General features: G+C 47.8%; 1 protein-coding gene across 3 annotated transcripts in view; it reads right to left on the reverse strand.

Moving 5' to 3' along the window:
• The window catches only part of ZBTB4 (zinc finger and BTB domain containing 4), a 32,627-nt gene that overhangs the window by 9,334 nt on the left and 700 nt on the right, over window positions 1-22,593 (reverse strand). The window contains exons 1-2 of one of the 3 annotated variants that reach the window (XM_034408128.3): window positions 19,217-20,954; window positions 7,422-7,507 (exon numbers count right to left, since the gene is read on the reverse strand). The gene's annotated coding sequence lies outside the window, so the exon portion shown is untranslated. Of the gene's footprint in view, window positions 1-7,421; window positions 7,508-12,706; window positions 13,637-19,216; window positions 20,955-22,593 lie in introns of those variants that run through there. The other 2 variants (XM_087891616.1, XM_087891615.1) reach the window with 2 other exon arrangements.

A 22,593-nucleotide genomic window follows, 5' to 3' on the forward strand; every position in this document is an offset into this window, starting at 1 on the left:
TCCAAGCCTGGCCTGCCACGGGCACGCTCAAGGAACGGGCCCTGTTCCTTTCGCGAGATGCCATTTGGCTGCTCCATTCTCATTTCCTCCCACCACCATCCCAAGCCATTTTGCACACGGAATTTCCTTCCTGGCAGCCTTAAGATGGCCGAAGGACGCCACTTCCGGGGCCAGCTCAGGCTGAAAAAGCTTAAGCCCGGTCCATTTGGAGTCAGGCACCCAGAACAGGATGGCGTCTCTCGTCCTAAAGACAGCCTAGTCGGCGTTGCCCGTTCTGGTCCACGCAAGCTGTGCCCTCCCACCAAGGGGTGGTACCCTCCCACTCTTTCCCTGTCTGTGCTTCTCTCTTCCCTTGCCCAGGGTATTACAACAGCCAGCATTATTTGCACACGCCGGAAAGTCAGGTGTGCACGCGCAGGTGTGCGTGACGACAGAGAGGGGTATACCGCCCGGTATCAATCACTCCAGGAGCCGCGTTCGCTGCTCGCTAGCTCTCTCCATCAGTGGATCTCTCTCTCTCTCTCACACACACACACATTCAGCGCCCCTTCCTGGCAGTGACGGGAGTATCCAAACGGAAAGGGGGTTTCTATGGAAACAGGCCGGGATGGAGCAGAGAGAAGGAGAGGAGGGGGAAGGGGAGGCCGCCGTGGGGTGGGGGAACAAGAGATTTGAGGAGGGGGGTGGATGCTGCAGTCAAACTGGATGTTGACGCCAAGGATAGGCGATGGGCAGGAGGCAGAAGTGGGACCACCAGAGAAACACACACACCCCTCACACACATCGCCCAGAGGTTTGGTGCCAAAGATTGGTGCTTGCCAGTTAGGGTGCCTGACAAGAGACACCTCACCCCACCCACCCCCCAAAAAAATCTGGGCATCGTGTCCTCGGAGACCCTGCTAATCTTTTTCAGATGCCTCTGGGACCACAACTCTCCAACGGTCACAATGGATCTGCGGAGATCCAAGGAGACACTTCGCTCTCCAGGCGGGTAAGATTTTTCGCCGTCCATAAATATTTTCTAGTGCGTTAAGAAGATGGAACCACATCTCCCAGCATCCTTTGCTCCTGGGCATGGCGCAGGGGTTCCTGGGAGATGTAGTCCTGTCCCCCCCCCCCGTGAATTGTTGAACCGTTGACTCAGTTTCCCCACAGCACGAAGCTCTAACTTCACGGGGGAAGGACACCCCGCAAACACCCCCGAGGAGCGACGCGTTCCTGTTTTGTGATTCAAGTCCCCCTAAAAGGAAAGTTTGCGAGGTTGCGCGCTCCCTCCTGGGACCGGTGCGGTTTTCCTAAAATGCTCGAGGACTACCAATAAAGGAGAATATTTGTAGCACAAGGCCTGAAATGAGGGGGTCTGGGATGCTTTCTGAGCTTGGGGGTTTTCTTGTAGACCAGTGGTTCTCAACCTTCCTAATGCCGTGACCCTTTAATACAGTTCCTCATGTTGTGGTGACCCCCCAACCATAAAATTATTCCTAAAATCATTGAAAATATGTGTTTTCCGATGGTCTTAAGCAACCCCTGTGAAAGGGTCATTTGACCCCCAGAGGGGTCGCGACCCACAGGTTGAGAACCACTGTATGTAGACATTTCACGACCCAAGTAGGGAACGTCATCAGTGCTAGAAGGCAGGGGGGGTTTGCAGGGAGGAGGAGGAGGAGGAGGAGGAGGAGGAAGAAGAGGAGGAGGAAGAAGAGGAGGAGGAAGAAGAAGAGGAAGAGGAAGAAGAAGAGGAGGAGAAGGAGGAAGAGGAAGAAGAAGAGGAGAAGGAGGAAGAGGAAGAAGAAGAGGAGGAGAAGGAGGAAGAGGAAGAAGAAGAAGAGGAGGAGGAGGAAGAAGAAGAGGAGGAGGAGGAAGAGGAAGAAGAAGAGGAGGAGGAAGAGGAAGAAGAAGAGGAGGAGAAGGAGGAAGAGGAAGAAGAAGAGGAGGAGGAAGAGGAAGAAGAAGAGGAGGAGGAGGAAGAGGAAGAAGAAGAGGAGGAGAAGGAGGAGGAAGAGGAAGAAGAGGAGGCGGAGGCGGAAGAGGAAGAAGAAGAGGAGGAGAAGGAGGAATAAGAAGAAGAGGAGGAAGAGGAAGAAGAAGAGGAGGAGGAAGAGAAAGAGGAAGAAGAGGAGGAAGAGGAGGAAGAAGAGGAGGAATAAGAAGAAGAAGAGGAGGAGGAGGAAGAAGAGGAGGAGGAAGAAGAAGAGGAGGAGGAAGAGGAAGAAGAGGAGCAGAAAGAAGAGGAAGAAGAAGAAGAGGAGGAAGAGGAAGAAGAAGAGGAGGAAGAGGAAGAAGAGGAGGAAGAGGAAGAAGAGGAGGAGGAGGAAGAGGAGGAGGAAGAGAAGGAGAATAAGAAGAAGAGGAGGAAGAGGAAGAAGAAGAGGAGGAGAAGGAGGAATAAGAAGATTCTTGCAGACATTTTACTACCCAACTAGGTAACATCTTCAGTGCTAGAAGGGAGGAGGAGGAGGAAAATGTGGAGTCCTTGGATTTTTTGAGCTGGATTGTTTTCCTCCAGACCTTTCATGACCAAACCAGGTAACATCATCAGCGCCTGAATCCATTCCCTAGTCAGCTCGTGAACCGTCTGCAAGAAAACCACCAAGCTCAGAGAGCCCTCAAGACCTTCCTCCTCCTAAACCCCCCCCCCAAAAAACTTCCTTTGAGCACTGATGAAGTTCCCTAGTTAGGTCATGAAACGCCTGCGTGAAAACTCCTCTCTGCAAACCAACACCCTTCCTCCTTTCTAGCACTGAGGATGCTGGCTAGTTGGGTCGTGAAACGCCTGCGTCTCATGCATTGGGTTGGACTAGATGACCTCCCAGATCCCATTCAACTGTTATTCTGTTAAAACCACCCAGCTTAGAGAGCCCCAGGGACCCCACGATCTTGGGTGTGTATCGGGAAGAGTCACTTTTTGTCACACGGTGCACCCTGGCAAACATTTCCACCTGGATGAGAGAAGGAGGAGCCATGACAGGAGAAGGGGAAAAGAGCAAAAAAATAAATAAATTAAAAAAATAAAAATAAAATTGAACTCATCCCCGTGCACGCGTGCAGACGGGCGTGCGAAGGCACAAGAGGCAAGCCAGGAGAAGGGATCCCATTTTGGCTGCAGGGAGAGGCGGTGGGATTGGGCACAGAGAGAGCGTGGAGGGGTGGCAGGAGGCCCAAGCTGATTAAAAAAAGGAAAAAAAAAAAAAGGAGAGGAGAGGAGAGAAGCAGAGCGGATTTTTTTATGGGGCCGGGTTGCTTGTGAGTCACGGAGGCTGATGTCAGCAGATTGGATGGGGAGCGGCAGCAGGGATGGGGGGGGGGAAATGGGGGGGGAGGAGACCGGGGGGAAAGAAAAGCAGCGGATTGTTGCACCAACATAGAAAACGAATCACAAAGCCAGAAGCAGGACACTGCTAGGGGCAGGGAGAGAGAAAGAGAGAGAGAGAGAGAGAGGAAGAGAGAGAGAAGGAAAGAGAGAGGAAGCAAGAGAGAGAAAGAGAAAAAAAAGAAAGGGAGAAAAAGAGAGAAAAAGAAAGAGAGAGAGAGAAAAGAAAGGGAGAAAGAAGAAAGAGAGAGGAAGTGAGAGAGAGAGAGAAAGAGAGAGAGAGGAAGAGAGAGCGAGGAAAAGAGAGAGGAAGCAAGAGAGAGAAAGAGAAAAAAGAAAGGGAGAAAAAGAGAGAAAAAGAAAGAGAGAGAAAAGAAAGGGAGAAAGAAGAAAGAGAGAGAGAGAGAGGAAGTGAGAGAGAGAGAGAAAGAAAGAGAGAGGAAGCGAGAGAGAAAAAAGAAAGGGAGAGAAAAAGAGAAAGAGGGACATAGAGAGAGAAAGAGAGGAAGAGAGAGAGAGAGAGAGGAAGCAAGAGAGAGAAAGAAAAAGGGAGAAAAAAAGAGTGAGAAAGAAAAAGAGAGAGGAAGGGGAGAGAGAGAGAGAGAAAGAAAGAAAGAGAGGAAGCAAGAGAGAAAAAAAGGGAGAGAAAAAGAGAAAGAGGGACAGAGAAAGAAAGAGAGAGGAAGCGAGAGAGAAAAAAGGGAGAAAAGGAAAGAAAAAAAGGAGAGAGGGAGAAAAAGAAAGAAAGAAAAAAGAAAAAGAGGAAGAGAGAGAGAAAGAGAAAGAGAAAGAGAAAAAAGAAAGGGAGAGAAAAAGAAAGGGAGAGAGAAAAAGAAAGAGAAAGAAAGAGGGGCATAGAGAGCGAAAGAGAGAAAGAGGAAAAGAAAGAGGAAGAGAGAGAAAAGAGAGAGAGACAGGCAGACAGAGAAAGAGATAGAGAGGAAAAAAAGAGAGAAAAAGAGAGCGAGGGAAAGAGAGAGAAGCGTGCTTCAAAAGACAAGACACCCGAATTTGGACCTCTCAAAATAAAATAAAAAAAAAAGTATGATATTTTTTTCCTAATTTGGAGGGGCTGCTGCTTTTTCATCCTGGGGAAACCTGCAGGCCCCAGATACAGCAATATCGCAATGCAGAAATTGCCTTTGGGGAGATGGGCCGGGTGCAGGCTTGATTAAATTAAAAAAAATAAAATAAAAGTACAATAAATAAGGGCTTAGAGAATATTTCCCACCCTTGAAAATCTGCTCCCCTGGCCTGGCCTGGCCTGGCCTGGCCTGCCTCGGGCACCCAACGGCATCTCAGGCTCTCCAAATAAAATCGGAGGAAAGATAAATAAAGGTTTCGATCCTGCGCTGAGGAGAACAAAAAATCCAATTAGGAGAATTGGCTTTGTCATCGGGCTGGTGGGGAGGGGGACGGAGATGAGCCAGTGAGGGAGAACTGCGCCCTCAAATGAAGCCTCTCGTGCCCTGCCTCAGTTTTCCCCATCTGAAAAATGGGCCCAGAGGCAGCCCCCAACAGAGAGAGAGAAGCAGCTTGCCAAGAGCTCTTGGCCAACAGGATTCGAAAAGGGGGGTGGAAGCCCCTAAAGACAGCGCCCACCCGCAGGACCCCAATTGTATAGGTCCATGATGGCGAACCTATGGCACGCAGGCCACCTGATTTTCGGGCTTTCTGGGCCACCAGAAGCAGGGAAATAGGCTGTTTTCAGCCTCCGGAGGGCCTCGGGGGGGGGGGGCATTTTTGCCCTCCCCTAGAAAGGCTCTGGAGCCTGGGGAGAGCAAACAACGGGTCTTCCGGTCCCACCGGAAGTCGGCAAACGGACTGTTTCCGGCCTCCGGGGGGTGGGGAAGGCCGTTTCCGGCCTCCCCAGGCTCCGAGAAAGGCTCCGGAGCTTGGGGAGGGTGAAAAATGGGCCTATCGGGCCCACCGTGCCATCGTGTGCCAAAAGTGGAGGGAGCGAGGGGGGGGCACATAGAATTATGGATGTGGGCACCCCACTTTTGGCACACGATGGCAAAAAGGTTAGCCATCACTGGTATAGGTAGTTCTCGATTTACGACCGCAGTAGTATCTAAAATTTATGTTGTTCGGCAGGACAAGTGAGTTTTGCCCCATTTTACGCCCTTTCTTGCCATGGGCGTTAACTGAATCACTGCCGTTAAGTTAGTCACATGGTTAAGTGGACCTGGCTTCTCCCTTGGCTTTGCTCGTCCGATGGTCGCAAAAGGGGATCACGTGACCCCAGGTCACAGCCACTGTCATAAACACGAGTCAGTTGCCAAGTGCCTGAATTCTGGCCACGAGGATGCTGCAACCATCATAAGTGTGAAAAACGGTCCTAAGTCGCTTTTTTCAGTGCCGTTGTTAACTTCGAACGGTCACTAAACAAATTGTTGTAAGTCGAAGACTACCTGTGAAGACAGTCCTTGACTTATGGCCAAACTTGGGACCGCAACTTATATCGCTAAACAAAGTTGTTGGTAAATGAATTGCACCTGATTTTATAACCGTTTTTGGGCACGGTTGCTAAGCAAATCCCTGCAGTTGTTAAGTGAATCATGTGGTCATTAAGTGAATCTGGCTCTGTTTGTCAGAAGTGGTTGGGCAGGTCGCAAACAGGGATCACGTCACCCCAGGATTCTGTAGCTGCTGTAAATATGTTCCAGTTGCCAATCACCCAAAATTTGATCATATGATTATAATAGTTGTAAGTGCGAGGACTGGTTGTAAATCACTTTCTGCCACTAAATGAACGGCTGTAATTCGAGGATCACCTATATTAGGCTTAATTTCCACAATTCTCCTGACTTTTAGACCGAGGGTCTCCAAACATGGCGGCTTTAAGACTTGTGGACTTCAAATCCCAGAATTCCCTAACCAGCTCATTTCCCCCCCACCCACTTTGCTGAATATCAAGATATATTATGTTTACCGCATACCCACCATCTATTACGAAAGACAGCCAAAAATTGCAATAAAGGTAGTTTAGCCGCCTTGGTTCTTGTCCTATCCGTGCCTGAATTCTGGGAAACCCTTGCCTGCTGGGGAATTCTGGGAGTTGAAGTCCACGAAGACTTCAAAGTCGCCATGTTTGAAGACCCCCCGTTTTATTAGACTGTGAAAACTGGCCTGTAGGATCCTAAGCCAACATCCAAAGCCAACCTATGTCCGATGCTGGTTTAATCTGATGTTTCACCCCATGGACACTTAGGGGGCTGAGGGCATCTCGGTGGCATTAAAATTTTGCACAATGCAAGTGGCCGAGTGGACAATTGGGGAAGGGGAGCAAATGCAGGGGGCTGTTCTCGCCTTCGCGAAGACCCCCTCCCCATTATGGAAACCGACTCAAAGCTGAGCGGAGAATCTGTTGGGCCGTCTTGGTCCAACGTCAGTGGAGGATGCTGGATTCAAAACACCGAGATAAGCAAACTTTGTAAGCCGTCATCAGCCTTGCTGGATGGACCCCAACGTGGGTTCTTCAGATATCTGGGTTATGGCTCTCGCCCAGCCTGGCTGGGAATGCTGGGAGTTGTAGTCCGCCCCCACACAGCAGGAAGAGAGGCCCAAAGCATGGCTGCCTTTGATGTTGCCACGGCAACGGGATGCAGGCCTAGCATCCTTCCAAGCCGGCAAGGTGAAACTTCTTATTTTTCAAAAAAAAAAGTAGGAAACTTAACCAAGAAGAAAAGTCCAGCAAACTATGACGGAAGGCATTGAGAAGTTAAAAAAAAAGGGGGGGTCAAGAGGAAGAGACGCCCCAAAACTGAGCCCCCCACCCCAAAGCAGACATTGGTTGTCAAGGTCTTGGATTTGGGGTCCGGCCTACTTCCTGGCACCGTTGCCGTGGAGAAAGAGTAGCTGGCCTAGATACAGGCCTGGTTGCTATGGAGATGGGAACAGGAAACCCGCCATTTCCATAGAGACGGTATGGGCTAGACCAGACCTTGCCAAGGGGATGCCCTTGCAAGACGTAGATCTGGGACTCCCACCTGGAGGACCATGCCGGAAAGCGGGAATCTGGGGAATGGCGGTCCAGACCCCTTGCCCGGAGGAGACCTTTGCAAGACCCATCAAAAAAAAAGTGACCAAGGGAAGGACGTTGCCTTACCTAGACAAGCTGGCCAGACCTAGTGGGCATCCGGGCACCCGCTGCTCTCCATGCTGCTTTCTCCCAATGGGGCTGGGCTGGACCCTCTGTGCAAGAAAAGAAAAGATTGTTTTATTGTAAACCGCCCAGAATCACAGAGGGGGCAGCGAATAAATCTAAGAGACAGCAAGACAGACAGACAGACACACACACACATGGGGGGGGGGGGGAAGGCAGGCAGACATATTGAAAAATAGCTAGACAGATGGATAGATAATAGACAGAGAGAGACAGAGACAAAGAGGTAGATAGATAGATAAATATATAGACAGAAAGACTCAGAGAGATGATAGATAGATAGATAGATAGATAGATAGATAGATAGATAGATAGATAGATAGATAGATAGATAGATGATGGATGGATGGATGGCTAAAGAGAGAGACAGAGACAAAAATAGACATATATTATATATATATAACCAAAGACCTACATATATATATATATATATATATATATGTTTTCTCAGGTTTTCGCGGGTGTTTGTATGTAGGTCTTTGGTTATTCGGGTTTGGTTATTCGACGAATGAGACTTCGTCGAAATGTTGCCAAGACACCTCCAATTTTACGCGGGAGAAAACCCGAATAACCAAAGACCTACATACATACATATATACATATACATATACATATACATATATATATATGAGAGATAGAAGATAGACAGATGGATAGATGGATGGGTGGATGGATGGATGAAGAGAGACAGAGACAGAGACAAAAACAGACAGATAGATATAGATAGGTGAGAGATGAGAGATAGATAGAAGATAGCTAGATAGATGGATGGATGGATAAAAGAGAGAGAGACAAAAATAGACAGATAGATAGATATATAGATGAGAGATGAGAGATAGATAGAAGATAGATGGATGGATGGATGGATGGATGGATGAAGAGAGAGACAAAGACAAAGACAGAGGGATAGATATAGATAGATGAAAGATAGATAGATAGATGAGAGAGAGAGAGAAAGAAAGAGAGAGAGAGACAGACCCAGATAATAGATGATAGACAGAGAGAGAGATGATATATGATAGATATAGCAATAAATTATATAGACATAGATAATAGATGATAGAGAAAGAGATAAATACAGATAGATAACGTAGAAATGATGGAAAAATAGAGAGACAGACAGACAATAGATGGAGAGATAATAGATACAGATAGATACTGAGAGAGAGAGAGAGAGAGAGATACAGTAGGTAACAGATGATAAACAGAGAAAGGTAATAGATATATAGACAGATAGACAGACAGACATATTCAGACGGATAAAAGGGACACCCCGTTACCCCCAATTCAAACCGTCGGCAGTTCTGAGCTCCCCTCCCGCCTCCCTTCGACTGTTTGAATAACAAAATAATCTGCATTTTGTCCAGAGCTAGGAAGCTCGCTGGCTGGCTGGCTGGCTTGTTTTTTTGCAAAACTATCTTCGGCTCGACTTGTTTTGCTTTTCGCAAAAGCTTCTCGCTTCTCGATCACAGAGCCGACAAGTTCGAGGTCAAACAACAGCCAGACTTTCCCACCTAAATCGGGGTCTAACTGGCCAAAATCAGGAGGGGGGGGCCGCTGTCACAGGAAATATTGGCATGCCAAGGACCGTGTTTACGCTTAAATTTTTTTTGCAAGAGACAGGCCCAAGATGCTATACGAGTTTTTAAAAGCCTCGGGGATGACATGAAAAAAAGCACGGAAAATGTCGACCCTCCGTGAAGGGCTTAGATTAAAATTATATTCCTCATTAGCAATCCCTTGGAAATTTGGAGAAATAGAATTGGATAGGTTTTGGGGCAGTTTTTGCTCATTCCTGCAAGCTTCATGCACTCTATTTTTTTGTGTGTTTTTTGGGGAGGGGGGAACATTGCAAGCGGTGTTTTCCCCGGTGTGTTTAAAAGCAACAAAGAGCTGCAGGGATTAAAAAAATCACTGCTGTTTAGAGGGAAAAAAAAAAAGAAATTTGCAAACGCCGGATTATTTCGTGAGAAGCTTTGGGGCCGGGACTGAAACCCAAGATAAAAGTTTAAAAAAAAAACAAGGATTCTCACTTTAAAAATAACAAATAAAAAATGGTTAAAGCAGTTTTTCACCGGAATGGGTGGTGGGGGGACTTCCACTCCCAGAATTCCCCAGACAGCTAAATTTAAACGGGCTGGGGTGGGGTGGGGATTCTGGGAGTTGAAGTCCGCCCTTCGTCCCAAGTTGCCAAGCTGGAGAAATTCTTTGTGAAAAGATCGTCGCTTCAAAAATAGAAAAAGGCTTCTATTTTTTTAAACCTCCTTTTCCCCCTCCCGAAACGTTAGCGAGGAATGCCACTGGATTCACAAGCCCGGAAGCTGTGAAACGCCAAGGGTGCCAACATCCAAGCACTAAAAATAATATTAGGATTTCTCTCCTCTATATCCGGTCTAGACCAAAAGCGTTAGGAACCCCGGAAAAACAGGATTTGAAAATGTTCTTCAAAACCCAAAACATCCATGGCTAAGTGAGACATTGGTTAAGCCCCGTTTTACGACCTTTCTTGCCACTGTTGTTATATTAGTTAACACCGTCATTAAGTGAATCTAGCTCCTTGGCTTCTCAGAAGGTTGCAAAACGGGATCACGTGACCTGGGGACGCTGCAACCGTCATCAATATGAGTCAGTTTGCTAAACGGAGATGCTGCAATGATCGTTAAGTGTGAAAAATGGTCGTAAGTCACTTTTTTCGGTGCCGTTGTCACTTCAAACGGTCACTAAGTGAACTGTCGTGACCTGTAATTTGGGACGGTTCCACCTTCCGACCAGCCAAACCCGATTCGGTTAACGACCGAGCGACTCGCTTCGCAATCGCCTCGCTTAACGACAGTGGCACAGAAAGGTCGTGAAACTGAAGCAAAACTCACGGAAGAACCGTCTTAAAGTTAGCGAGAGAAATTTTGGGGCTCGGTTCTGGTCGTAAGACGAGGACCGCCTGTAGAAGCTTAGGAGGCGAATATAAACGGAAGGAAAATGTGCTTCGCCTCCATGGGAAACGGATGAAAATTGGAAAATGTGGGTCAGCCCTCCGTGCCATCCGTAACGGCATTCAGCCGCTTGGCTTTTCCACATGGAATGAGCTTGATGAGACGATGGGAAAAAAAGAAGAACTGAAGAATCTCTTATTCTATTTCTATTATTTCTATTTCTATTTCTCTTTCTGTTCCTATTTCTACTTCTTCTTCTATTCATCAAAGAGAGAAGCAACCTAAAAGGAAGAGAGGAATTTCCTAACAGTGAGAACAATTCACCAGTGGAACGACTTGCCACCAGAACTGGAAGTTTTTAAGAAGAGATTGGGCAACCATTTGTCGGAAGTGTGGCAGGTCGTCCTCCACTTACAACACTTCACTGAGTGACCATTCAAAGTTCCGACGGCACTGAAAAGAAAGGGACTTACGACCGTTTCTCACCGTTACGACGTTTGTAGCATTCCCTCCCCTCCCCCCCCGCATTCTTGGCCATCGACTCATATTTATGACGGTTGCAATGTCACTTGATCCCCCTTTTGTGGCCTTCTGACAAGCAAAGTCAACGGGGAAGCCAGATTCACTTAACGACCGGGATACTAATTTGTTAACTGCGGTGATTCACTTAACAACTCTGGCACAGAAAGGATATAAAATAGGTAGGCCAAAAATCACTTAACGTACGTCTCCCGAACAACAGAAATTTTGGCCCAGAAATTGTGGCCGTAAGTGAAGGACTACCCTGTTTCCCCCAAAATAAGACGTCCCCTGATAATAAGCCCAATCGGGCTTTGGAGCGCATCGGGGAAACGGTAACTATCTTTCTCTATCTATCTATCTATCTATCTATCTATCTATCTATCTATCATCTATCTATCCATCCATCCATCCATCCATCCATCCATCCATCCATCCATATCTACCGTGTTTTCCCTAAAATAAGACCCTGTCTTATATTTTTTTGAACCCTGAAATAAGCACCTGGCCTTATTGCCATGTGCTCAAAAGCCTGATTGGGCTTATTATCAGGGGAGGTCTTATTTTGGGAGAAACAGGGTATCTATCTATCTATCTATCTATCTATCTATCTATCTATCTATCTATCATCTGTCTGTCTCTATCTACCTATCATCCACCCATCCATCCATCCTTCTATCTATCTATCATCTATCTATCTATCTATTATCTGTCTGTCTCTATCTACCTATCATCCATCCATCCATCCATCCATCCTTCTATCTATCTATCTATCTATCTATCTATCTATCTATCTATCTATCTATCATCTATCTATCTCTATCGTTCTTTCTTATTTATTTATTTATTAAATTTTTATACCGCCCCCTCTCCTGAAGGACTCGGGGTGGTGAACAGCCAAAATTAAAAACACACTATACAAAATACATTAAAACGAAATTAAATTATCTTTGGCTTCTTCTTTCTTTCTTTCTATCTATCAATAGATCCATCCATCCATCCATCTACCCATCTATCATCTGTCTATCATCTTTCTCTCTTTTGGACTAACTATCTGTCGGTCTATCATCCATCCATCTATATTATCTTTCTGTCTATCATCCATGTCTGTCTTTCTGTCTTTCTGTCTTTCTTTCTCTTTCTTTCTTTCTTTCTTTCTTTCTTTCTTTCTATCTATCTATCTATCTATCTATCTATCTATCTATCCATCCATCCATCCATCCATCCATCCATCCATCCATCCATCCATCTACCTATCTATCATCTATCATCTTTCTCTCTTTTGGACTATCTATCTGTCAGTCTATCATCCATCCATCTGTCTATTATCTTTCTCTCTGTCTATCATCCATATGTCTATCTATCTACCCATCCATCCATCCATCTATCCATCCATATCATCTGTCTGTCTGTCTGTCTATCTATTATCCATATATGTATCTCTATCTACCTTGTTTTCCCCAAATTAAGACTTTTCCTGATAATAAGCCCAATCGGGCTTTTGAGCGCATGGCAATAAGGCCAAGCGCTTATTTCAGGGTTCAAAAATATATATATAAGACAGGGTCTTATTTTCGGGGAAACACGGTACCTGTATCAAGTTTCCTGCTTAAGCAGGAGGTGGGACTACAAGACCTCCAAGACCCCTTCCAACTGTCAATTCTTTTTTTAAAAAAAAAAACAGGCCCAGGCCTAGGCCAAAAAAAATCACAGGATGCATGCACAAGAGAAAATTAGCTTTTGTGCCTTTTGAAGCACACCCGTCCCAAAAAAAACCACCTTCGCGCAATCAAGGCCCAGCAGCTGGATCTGAGACTAGCCAACATTCAGGGTTTAGCGGTCTTGGACCCAGCTTGGTGCAGTGGTGACGTCAGGATGAGGAGTTGCAAAAGGACATGCACACAGAAGTGCATCGGGGGCAACGTTGGGGAAGCGCGGTGTAAAAAAAAAGAATCGGATTAATAATGCAAGACGACCGAGGCCCGGATACCCAGTTTTGCAAGCGAGCAAAGAATGCAACACCCAGATGTTGTGTGTGTGCGGTGCGTGTCGGTGTGAACGGCTATCCTGGCTTGTTCCCGTCGCTCCCGAAAACAGCAGATCCCAACCCTAATCTAATGAGGAGCCTCAAAGGAAGCCGGCGTCCTTTCCAGTCGGGCAGGGATAAAGGATTAGCCAAAGCTTTGCAAATCATTAACCAGAAAACAACGCCAGGTTGTCACTCTAGTGTTTGTGTGTGTGTGTGTGTGTGTCTTTTGTGTGTGTGTGTTTCCGGCCTCCAAAGCATCCTGAAAGCCACATAAACACACACACAAAAAAACAACCCGAAAAACCATCAGGATGGTGGCCCAAATTAGGGAACGATCAAAGAAGACCCCCGAACGAAGCACGAATGGATACCAGGAGAGGAAAATATAAATATATATAGAATAGATAATGGAAATGCCGCGGGGTTTTTTTTTCCCCCCACCAGACGAAATGCATTATTGGCTAAGTCGGTTATTATGGTGTCATGTTGTTCCTGGTGTTTCGGAAACAAGCCGGGGGGGGGGGGGGGAGAGGAAATAAAGGGAGTGATTTTTCTAAAGAAGAGATTGGACATTTGTCTGAAATGGTATTGGGTTTCGTGCCTAAGCAGAGGGTTGGGCTAGAAGACCTCTGTTCTGTTCTGTTCTGTTCTGTTCTGTTCTGTTCTGTTCTGTTCTGTTCTATTCTATTCTATTCTATTCTATCCCATTCCATTCCATTCCATTCCATTCCATGTTTTCTATTCTATTCTATTTCTATTCTAATTCTAATTCTGAATTCTATTCTATTCTAATTTATTCTAATTCTGAATTCTCTTCTCTTCTTTTCTCTTCTATGTTTTCTATTCTATTCTCTATTCTAATTCTAATTTTATTTCTATTTCTATTCCTATTCTATTCTATTCTAAATTTCTATCCTATCCTATCCTACATTCCACGGGTAGTCCTTGGCTTACAATCTCAATGGAGCCCGCAATTTCTGTTGCCGAGAGAAACATTTGTTAGGTGAGCTATGCCCCATTTTATGACCTTTCTTGTCACGGTCGTTAAGCGAGTCCCCATGGTTGTCAAGTTGGTAACGTGGTTGTTAAGCCAACCTGGTCGGTAGGTCGCAAAACGAGATCACATCACCCCAGGACACTGCCGCCGTCATAAAAAGACGAACCGCTTGCCGAGCGTCCAAATTTTGATCACGTGGCCGGGGGGGGAAAGGGCGCAATGGTCGTTAAGTGTGAAAAACGGCCCTAAGTCCCTTTTCCCAGCCCCATTGTAAATACGGTCACGAAACGAGCTGTCGTAAGTCGAGGACTACCTATGTTTTAGTTGGAAAACTTTTTTAAGCCGGGGGTGGGACTTTCAACTCCCAGAATTCCCCACAGCCGGGCTTAAGCGCACAACAATACACACCCTCTCGGATTAAACGCACAACAATACACACTCTCTCCTGCAAAAAAAAAACAAAAAACAAAAAACACACACACAGAGCCAGCGCCGAACAGGAAGTAGATTGTGCCTGCCCCACCCTCGGTGCGCCACCGCAACTTTGCTCCAACAACAACAACAACAAAAGCGTGACTTTGTGTACGTGTGCTTGTGTGCTTGTGTGCAGTGTGCGCTGAATAAGACATTCCCCTTCAGGCGCTTCTTCATGCAAACAGACCCGGGCAGGACTCGTCGCTCTGCATTCCTGGGCTGAGAGGAGAACGAAGGCCTCGGACCCCTCCCCACTCAAGAGGTTGCCAAGGGAAGGAGAAGAAAATAAAAAAAAAACCGGAAACCCGTCAATAAGCCATGTTGAGCACAAGCCATAACTTGCCCGAGTTTCCCCCGGCGGGCGAAAGGACGCAACAGGCATCCTGGTTTAGCTTTCTCAGGGGGTGCTGGAGACCTTCCTTTGCAAACCCCCGTTCCCCCAAAACAATGGGAGCATACAGTTACCCCCGACCGAACCACATTCCCGCGACTTAAGCGAGACGTGGAAGCGGACGTTCGCCGCGTCTTACGACCTTCCTCATCCCCTCCCCCGCCGTTAAGCGAGTCGCCGCAGCCGTTCACGCCGGTCGCGCGCTTGTGCGGGGAATCCGGTTCTCGTTCCCCGTTGGCTTCGCTCGTCCGAAGGTCGCCAAATCACGGGACCGTCGTCAATACGAGCATCTGAATTTGGATGGCATGATCGCGGGGTGTGTGTGTGTGTGTGTGTGTGTGTGTGTATGGCTGCCACGGATTTAAATGTGAAAAAACCGGTTTTATTTTTAAATATTTTATTGACTTTATATGCATACGTAAAATATAGTAACATTTCTATTTAACATCGGATATGCAGCGTTTATACAAAAACCGGATTTAAAGTCCCTTTTTTTTCCCCCTCTCCTGTTGGACCTTCGAACGGTCACTCGACGGACGGGCTGTCATTCGAGGATTGTATTTTCAGCCACTTTGAATTTGGTTCGCCAATAAAAAAATAAATAAATAATAATTTCGAGTTAATTTGCGCCGGGCCCCGTCATCTCCAAGGTCAGAGAACGTCCAAAAGAGACGAAACGAAGGAACGATCTCGTTGTCCGGCTGCGCCAGCTGGGAAACTTTCCATCGCGATGACCTTTCCTTGCAAAAGCCTCTCTCTTCTTTCTCCAGCGGCTGAAGAGGCCGGGCTGAATTGGCAGGAAAGGAAAGAAAAGAAAAAAGAAAAAGAAAAAGAAAAAGAAAAACGAGAAGGCAGGAGGGAGAGGCCGAAGCAACCTTGAACGAGGACCAGGCGGAAATTCTCCAGGGAAAACACAACAAGCCTTCTTGGCAAATCGATCGATAGGAATAGAGCGGGGAAGGGACCCTGGAGGTCATCTAGTCCAGCCCCCTTCCCAAGCAGGAGACCTCCTACCATTCCACAGACAAATGGCTGTCCAGTCTCCCTCCAGTGATGGGAGCACCCACAACTTCTGGTGGCAAGCTGTTCCACTGGATAATTGTTCTCACTGTCAGGAAATTTCTGCTTAGTTCTCAGTTGCTTCTCTCCTTGATTCGTTTCCATCCGTTGCTTCTCGTCCTGCCTTCAGGGGCTTTGGAGAATAGGTGGACCCCTTCCTCTCCTTTGGGGCAGCCCCTCAAATACTGGGAGGATGCTATCATGTCCTCCCTAGTCCTTCTTTTCATACACAAATCCTGCAACCGTTCTTCGTATGTTTTCGTCTCCGGGCCTTCGATCTTCTTCGTTGCTCTTCTCTGCACTTTTTCCAAAAGTCTCAACGGTTTGTTTTTTTGTAACGTGGGGACCAAAACTGGACTGTAGAATATTCCAGGTGTGTATTACAGGCAGTCCTCTCGTTCATCCAGTGACATTCAAGGATTGGAAAAAAAAAGTGACGACCGTTTTTACACACTTACGAGCCGCGTGGGTCGCACGATCGAAATTCAAGCTCTTTTGACAACTGACGGGAGCGTTATAGCCGTCGCAGCTCTCCTTTGGCGACCTTCCGACGAGTAAAAGTCGCACGGGGGAAGGCCGGATTCGCATCGCAAACCTAACCGAACGATCGCAGCGATTCCTTTAACAAACCTGTCGAGAAATGTCGTAAGGCTCTCTTGAACAAAATGTTTCACTCAGCAACATAAATTTCGGGCTCGACTGCCGTCATTAAGACGAGGGCTACCGTATCTGTCATGCTTATTTTTTTTTCTCCCCTTGGCTGTATCAATCAATCAATCAATCAATCGGAATAGAGCTGGACGGGACCTGGGAGGTCTTCTAGTCCAACCCCCTATATCCAGCCTCTTCTTAAAAAACATCCAGAGCAACCACAAATTCCGGTGGCGAGCTGTTCCGCTGGTGAATTGATCTGGGATTATAGAATAACAGAGTAACAAGAGATGGAAGTCTTGGGACCTTGGAGGTCTTCTAGTCCAACCTTCTGCTTAGGCAGGAAGCCCTATACCCGTGATGGCGAACCTATGGGATGCCTGTCACAGGTGGCACGTCGAGCCATATCTGTGGCACGTGAGCATTGCCCTAGCTCAGCTCCAGTGCACATGCGCGCGCTGACCAGCTGATTTTCGGGCCTTCCGGGCCCACCGGAAGTCGGAAAATGGGCTGTTTCTGGCCTCCGGAGGGGCCTCTGGAATGGGTGGGGAAGGCTGTTTTTGCCCTCCCCAGTGTCCAAGAAAGCCTCTCGAGCCTGGGGAGGGCGAAAAATGGGCTTGCCGGGCCCACCGATAAACCTTTTTGCCGTCAAGTGCCAAAAGCGGAGGGAGCGCAGGGGGGGGGGGGGCATTGAATTATGGATGTGGGCACGCACACCTGCGACACCCCCCCATGTCCCTCTGCTTTTGGCACACGACGGCAAAAAGATTACCCTCTGCCCTCCCCAGGCTCCAGAGGCTTTCTCACTGCCCTATACCGTTTCAGACAGGTTGGCTGCCCAGTCTTTTCTTAAAAACCTCCGGCGATGAAGCGCTCACAACTTTCACTAATACAACACTACACGGGAGGGAACTCACGACGTTATTTCTACTTCTACCGTCGCATATTTTTATAAAGTTTCCAGCCGTTTGCATGTGGGAGACGACGCCAGCCAGGCCTATAGGCCGCCTCCTTTGAAAAATGGGTCACGGCTATTAGGTTCGGCTTTGGTACACCGCGCAGGCCAGGGGCCCTGGGATTCAGGGGCCCGATGCCCACACCTCTGGAAGGGCACCAGATTGGGGGAGGGAGGGGGCCGGATGTGCCATTCTCCCAGCCAGGAGTTCCGGCTGCAGAGAGACCGAAAGACGAGACGGGTTTTGATGAATGCATTACAGTTTTCCCGAGTTCCGTCCGATTCAGGGGAGAGGGATGTGTGTGTGTGTGTGTGTGTGTGTGTGTGTGTGTAATGAACACCCCCTGTTGCAAACTCTCCCCCTCGTCCGAACTTTAAGGCAGTTGTGCAAACCGGAGAAACACACAATCGTAACACACAGTAAGTCGTCCTCCGGTGCTTGTGCAAAACGCCGGTGCCACGTTGCTGTTAAAAACAGGCCTGAATCTGTAAGGAAAGCTACACACACACACCTGGGGGGGGAACGGGGGACGACACACACAAAATTGTCTCCCCCTGCCGCAACTCCCAACGCCTTAAGACAACACACACCGTGAATCTCGCACCTTGCCGTACCAAATCCATAGCACCTCCCGCCGCTTCGCCGCAATGTTTCTTGAGTCACGACGTCTTTTTAAAAAAAATATCACCAGATGCCAATGCCACGTCTCCGAATCGGTGCGCGACGGCAGCTGTACAGGTAACCCTCGACTTACGTCGGTTCGTTTAGCGACCGTTCGAAGTTACGACGGCGCTGGGGGGAAAAAAATATGACTTAGGACCATTTTTCACCCCTTACGACCGTCGTAGCGTCCCCGTGGTCAGGGTCATCAAAATTCGGAGGCTTGGCATCCGACTCGTATTTATGACGGTCACATTTTTTTGCGACCTTGTGACAGAGCAAAGTTGACGGAGAAGCAAGAGTCACTTAACAACTGAGTTAATATTTTAAGAGTCCCTTGGGAGTTGGGCGGCATAGAAATGTGACAAAATAAATAAAATAAATAAATAAACAATTGGTTAAGATATTATTGGTTTCACTTAACAACACTTAACAACAAACCGTGTTGCTAACTTAAAAACCGTGGTGATTCACTTAACAACGGTGGCAACGAAGGTCGTAAAACGAGGCGAAACTCACTGAACCAATGTCTCACTTTAACAGCGGAAATGTTGGGCTCAGCTTAGTTGTGAGGATTGCCCGAACAAGCAGTCCTCAACTTACAACGGTTCGTTTAGTGACCGCTTGAAGTTACAACGGCGCTGAAAAAAAGGAATTTACGACCGTTTTTCAGAGTTACGACCTTTGCCGATCAAAATTCAGAGGCTTGGCAACCGATTCGTACTTACGACAGTTGCCTTATCCCGGGGTCACACGATCCCCTTTTGTGACCTTTTTATAAGCCAAGTCAAATGAGGGGGGAGGGGGGAATCAGATTCACTTAACAACGGTGGGAAGAAAGGAGTTAGAACGGGGCAAAACTCTCCTAAAACAAATGTCTCGCTTAACGACAGAAATGTTGCGCTCAGTTGTGGTTGTAAGTCAGGCAATCCCTGTCTTACAACCGTTCGTTTTAGGGACCGTTCAAAGTTACAACGGGGCTGAGAAAAGAGGGGCTTACGGCCGTTTTTCCCAGCTGCGACTTTTGCAGGCTCAATTGTGCTCAGTTGTGGTTTTGTAAGTCGAGGGTTACCTTTACTCACACCTGCCTCCAAGTTACGCAACCGGACACGTTTCTCCCTTCCCCGCCAGCCATGTTTAGAGACAACGGAAACACGCGTGCCAAGAAGAGGAAAACAACAGCTTTAGCATCCGTGACAGGGTTGTGTGTTGTGGCTCGCCATGTCCACACCGAAACACACCCACACACACAAACACTCCAGTCCTGCATTTGCAAGGGGCCCTCCAGCGATGGGTGTGCTTGGATGTTTGTGTAAGCACAAGGAAGGAAGGAAGGGAAAGAGAGGGAAGGAAAGTAGGAAGGAAAGAAGGAAGGAGAGGGAAAGGAAAGGCAGGAAGGGAAAGAGAGAAGGAAAGAGGGAAGGGAGGGAGGGAGAGAAGGAAAGGAGGAAGGAAAGAAGGAAGGAGGGGAAAGAGAGAGAAGGAAAGTAGGAAGGAAAGGAAAGAGAGAGAAGGAAAGTAGGAAGGAAGGGAAAGAGAGAGAAGGAAAGTAGGAAGGAAAGAAGGAAGGAGAGGGCAAGGAAAGGCAGGAAGGGAAAGAAAGAAGGAAGGAAGGAAGAGAGAGTAGGCAAGGAGGAAGGGAAGGAGAGAGAAGGAAAGAAGGAAGGAAAGAAGGAAAGAAGGAAGAGAGAGAAGGCAAGTAGGAAGGAAAGAAGGAAGGGAAAGAGAGAAGGAAAGTAGGAAGGAAAGAAGGAAGGAAGGAAGAGAGAGAAGGAAAGTAGGAAGGAAAGATGGAAGGAAGGGAAAGAGAGAAAGAAAGTAGGAAGGAAAGAAGGAAAGAGAAGGAAAGGAAAGGCAGGAAGGGAAAGAGAGAAGGAAAGAAGGAAGGAAGGAAGAGAGAGAAGGAAAGTAGGAAGGAAGGAAGAAAGAGAGAGGGAAGGAAAGAAAAGGGAAGGAAGGAAGGAAAGAAGGAAAGAAAAGGGAAGGAAGGAAGGTAAGAAAGGAAGGTGCGGAAAAATAGCAAGGAAGAGCAGGGAAGGGAAGAAAGGAGCAAAAGAAAAGAAAAAAGAAAAAAGAAAAGGAAGAAGAAAAGGAAGAGAAAAGGAATTTGGGAAGACTGGGGGGGAAAAAAAAAACATTTAAGGCCCGGTGATGATGTTGTGTAGTTGCACATCGTGGCTGCCAAAGAGCGGAGATGCAAAAGTGCCAGAAAATGCAGGGGGAAAAGAAAAAAAAAAAAAAAAAATTAGCGAGAGAGGAGGTGTGGCTATCGAATTTATTTTTTTCCGGGGGGGGGGGAGAGATCCCCTCCCCTTCCCCTCCGGCCTCCCCTTTCCGTGCGTTTTTCTCCGGGAGGAAAATTTGGAGCAACGCAGCAAAATTGGAAGCAGCCGAAGGGAGTTGCAAAATGCGGAGAAGGAAGGAAAGAGGAGGAGGAGGAGGAGGAGGAGGAGGAGGAGGAGGAGGAGGAGGAGGAGGAGGAGGAGGAACGGCCCGGTTGCAGTGAACGGGCACTGCGGGGTTACGGTCGGGCTGGAAAAGATGGCCGGGCCGGAGTGTGTGTGTGTGTGGGGGGGGGGGAGGAAATCTATCCCACATCCAGCCATTGTGTGTGTGTGTGTTTGTGTGTGTGGCCGAAAGCTTCCAGGTTTGGAAAACTGGGAGGTTTCGAAACCGGTTTCCTCCCAAACCTGGTTTGTATTTGGTTGCAAAAAAAAATAAATAAACAAACAAACACTCAAGCCATTTTGGTTCCTTGCCCGAGGCCGGCTCAACTGGATGACCAAACAGGGCCTGGAAAGGAAGCAAAACTGCAGAAGTGGTCAGCGGAGGGAGGGAGGGAGGGGGTGGGACAGATGCACGTGGGGGAGGGTCTTCTGCCACATTCAAGGGGCTTCCTGGGACCACCACCTGTGGGAAACGCTGGCACTGCCCCCCCCTCCGAATTGTCTTCCTTGGCACAGAGCAGTTCGGAGGACCGAGGCCGGGTGGGAATGTGGAGGGGGGGGACTCCCGTACCCAGCGGGCACAGCAGGAAAGCCCCCCCCCTTCCCCGTCCTCACCTGGTGATGGTGTCGTGCTTGCCTAAATTGCTATCCATCCGAGGCAGGGGAAGAGGGCATCGCAGGGAGGGAGGGAGAGCGAGGGCGAAGGCCACATCGTGAGTCGGGCAAGCGGAGAGGTTGCCGGGTGGGCCAGGAGGCTGGGCACCTGGGATCATTCTGTGAGATGGGGAGGGGGGTGGTGGTACTGGTGGTTTTTTTGTGGGGGGGGGCAGTTATGATCTTTAGAAGATGAGACACACGCACACACACACAGGGGAGGGTTTAACTTGGGGTTGTTTGGGAAGGAGGGAAGGAAGGAAGGAAAGATAGGGAAGGAAAGGGAAAGAGAGAAGGAAATTAGAAAGGAAGGAAGGGAAAGGGTAGGAAGGGAAAGAGAGGGAAGGAAAGAGGGGGAAGGAAAGGGAGGGAAGAAAAGTAGAAAGGAAGGAAAGGGGGAAGAGAAAGAAGTAGGAAGGAAAGGAAGAAGGAAGGAAGGAAAGGATAGGAGGAAGGAAGCAAGGAAGGAGATGGAAAAGAAAGGAAAGGCAGGAAGGGAAAGAGAGAAGGAAATTAGAAAGGAAGGAAGGGAAAGGGAAGGAAGGAAAGAAAAGGGAAGGAAGGGAAAGAGAGAAGGAAAGAGGGGGAAGGAAAGGGAAGGAAAGTAGAAAGGAAGGAAAGGGGGAAGAGAAGGAAGTAGGAAGGAAAGAAGGAAGGAGAGGGAAAGGAAAGGCAGGAAGGGAAAGAGAGAAGGAAAGAAGGAAAGGAGGAAGGAAGGAAGGGAAAGAGAGGGAAGGAAAGTAGGAAGGAAAGAGGGGGAAGGAAAAGGAAGGAAGGAAGAGGAAGGCAGAAAGGGAAAGAGAGAGAAGGAAAGAGGGGGAAGGAAAGGGAGGGAAGAAGAAAGGAAGGAAACAGACGGAAGGAAAGTAGAAAGGAAGGAAGGGAAAGAGAGAGAAGGAAGTAGGAAGGAAAGAAAGGGAAGGGAAGGAAGAAGGAAGGAAAGGATAGTAGGAAGGAAAGAGGGGGAAGGGAGGGAAGGAAGGGAAAGAGAGAAGGAAAGAAGGAAGGAAGGGAAAGAGAGAGAAGGAAAGTAGGAAGGAAAGAGGGGGAAGGAAAAGGAAGGAAGAAGGAAGGAAGGAAACAGAGGGAAGGAAAGTAGGAAGGAAGGGAAGGGGAAGGAAGAAGAAAGGAAAGGGAAGGAAGGAAGGAAGGGAAAGGGAAGGAAAGTAGGAAGAAAAGAAGGAAAGAGAGGGAAAAGAAAGGCAGGAAGGGAAAGAGAGAAAGAAATTAGAAAGGAAGGAAGGGAAGTAGGAAGGAAGGGAAGGAGAGAGGAAAAGAAGGATGAAGGAAGGGAAGGAGAGAAGGAAAGAAGGAGAGGGGGAGAAAGGAAGGAAGGAAGGAGAGGGAA

Source organism: Pantherophis guttatus, chromosome 4 (genome assembly GCF_059756535.1).
Source record: "Pantherophis guttatus breed Tessera chromosome 4, ASM5975653v1, whole genome shotgun sequence".
Lineage (NCBI taxonomy): Eukaryota > Metazoa > Chordata > Lepidosauria > Squamata > Colubridae > Pantherophis > Pantherophis guttatus.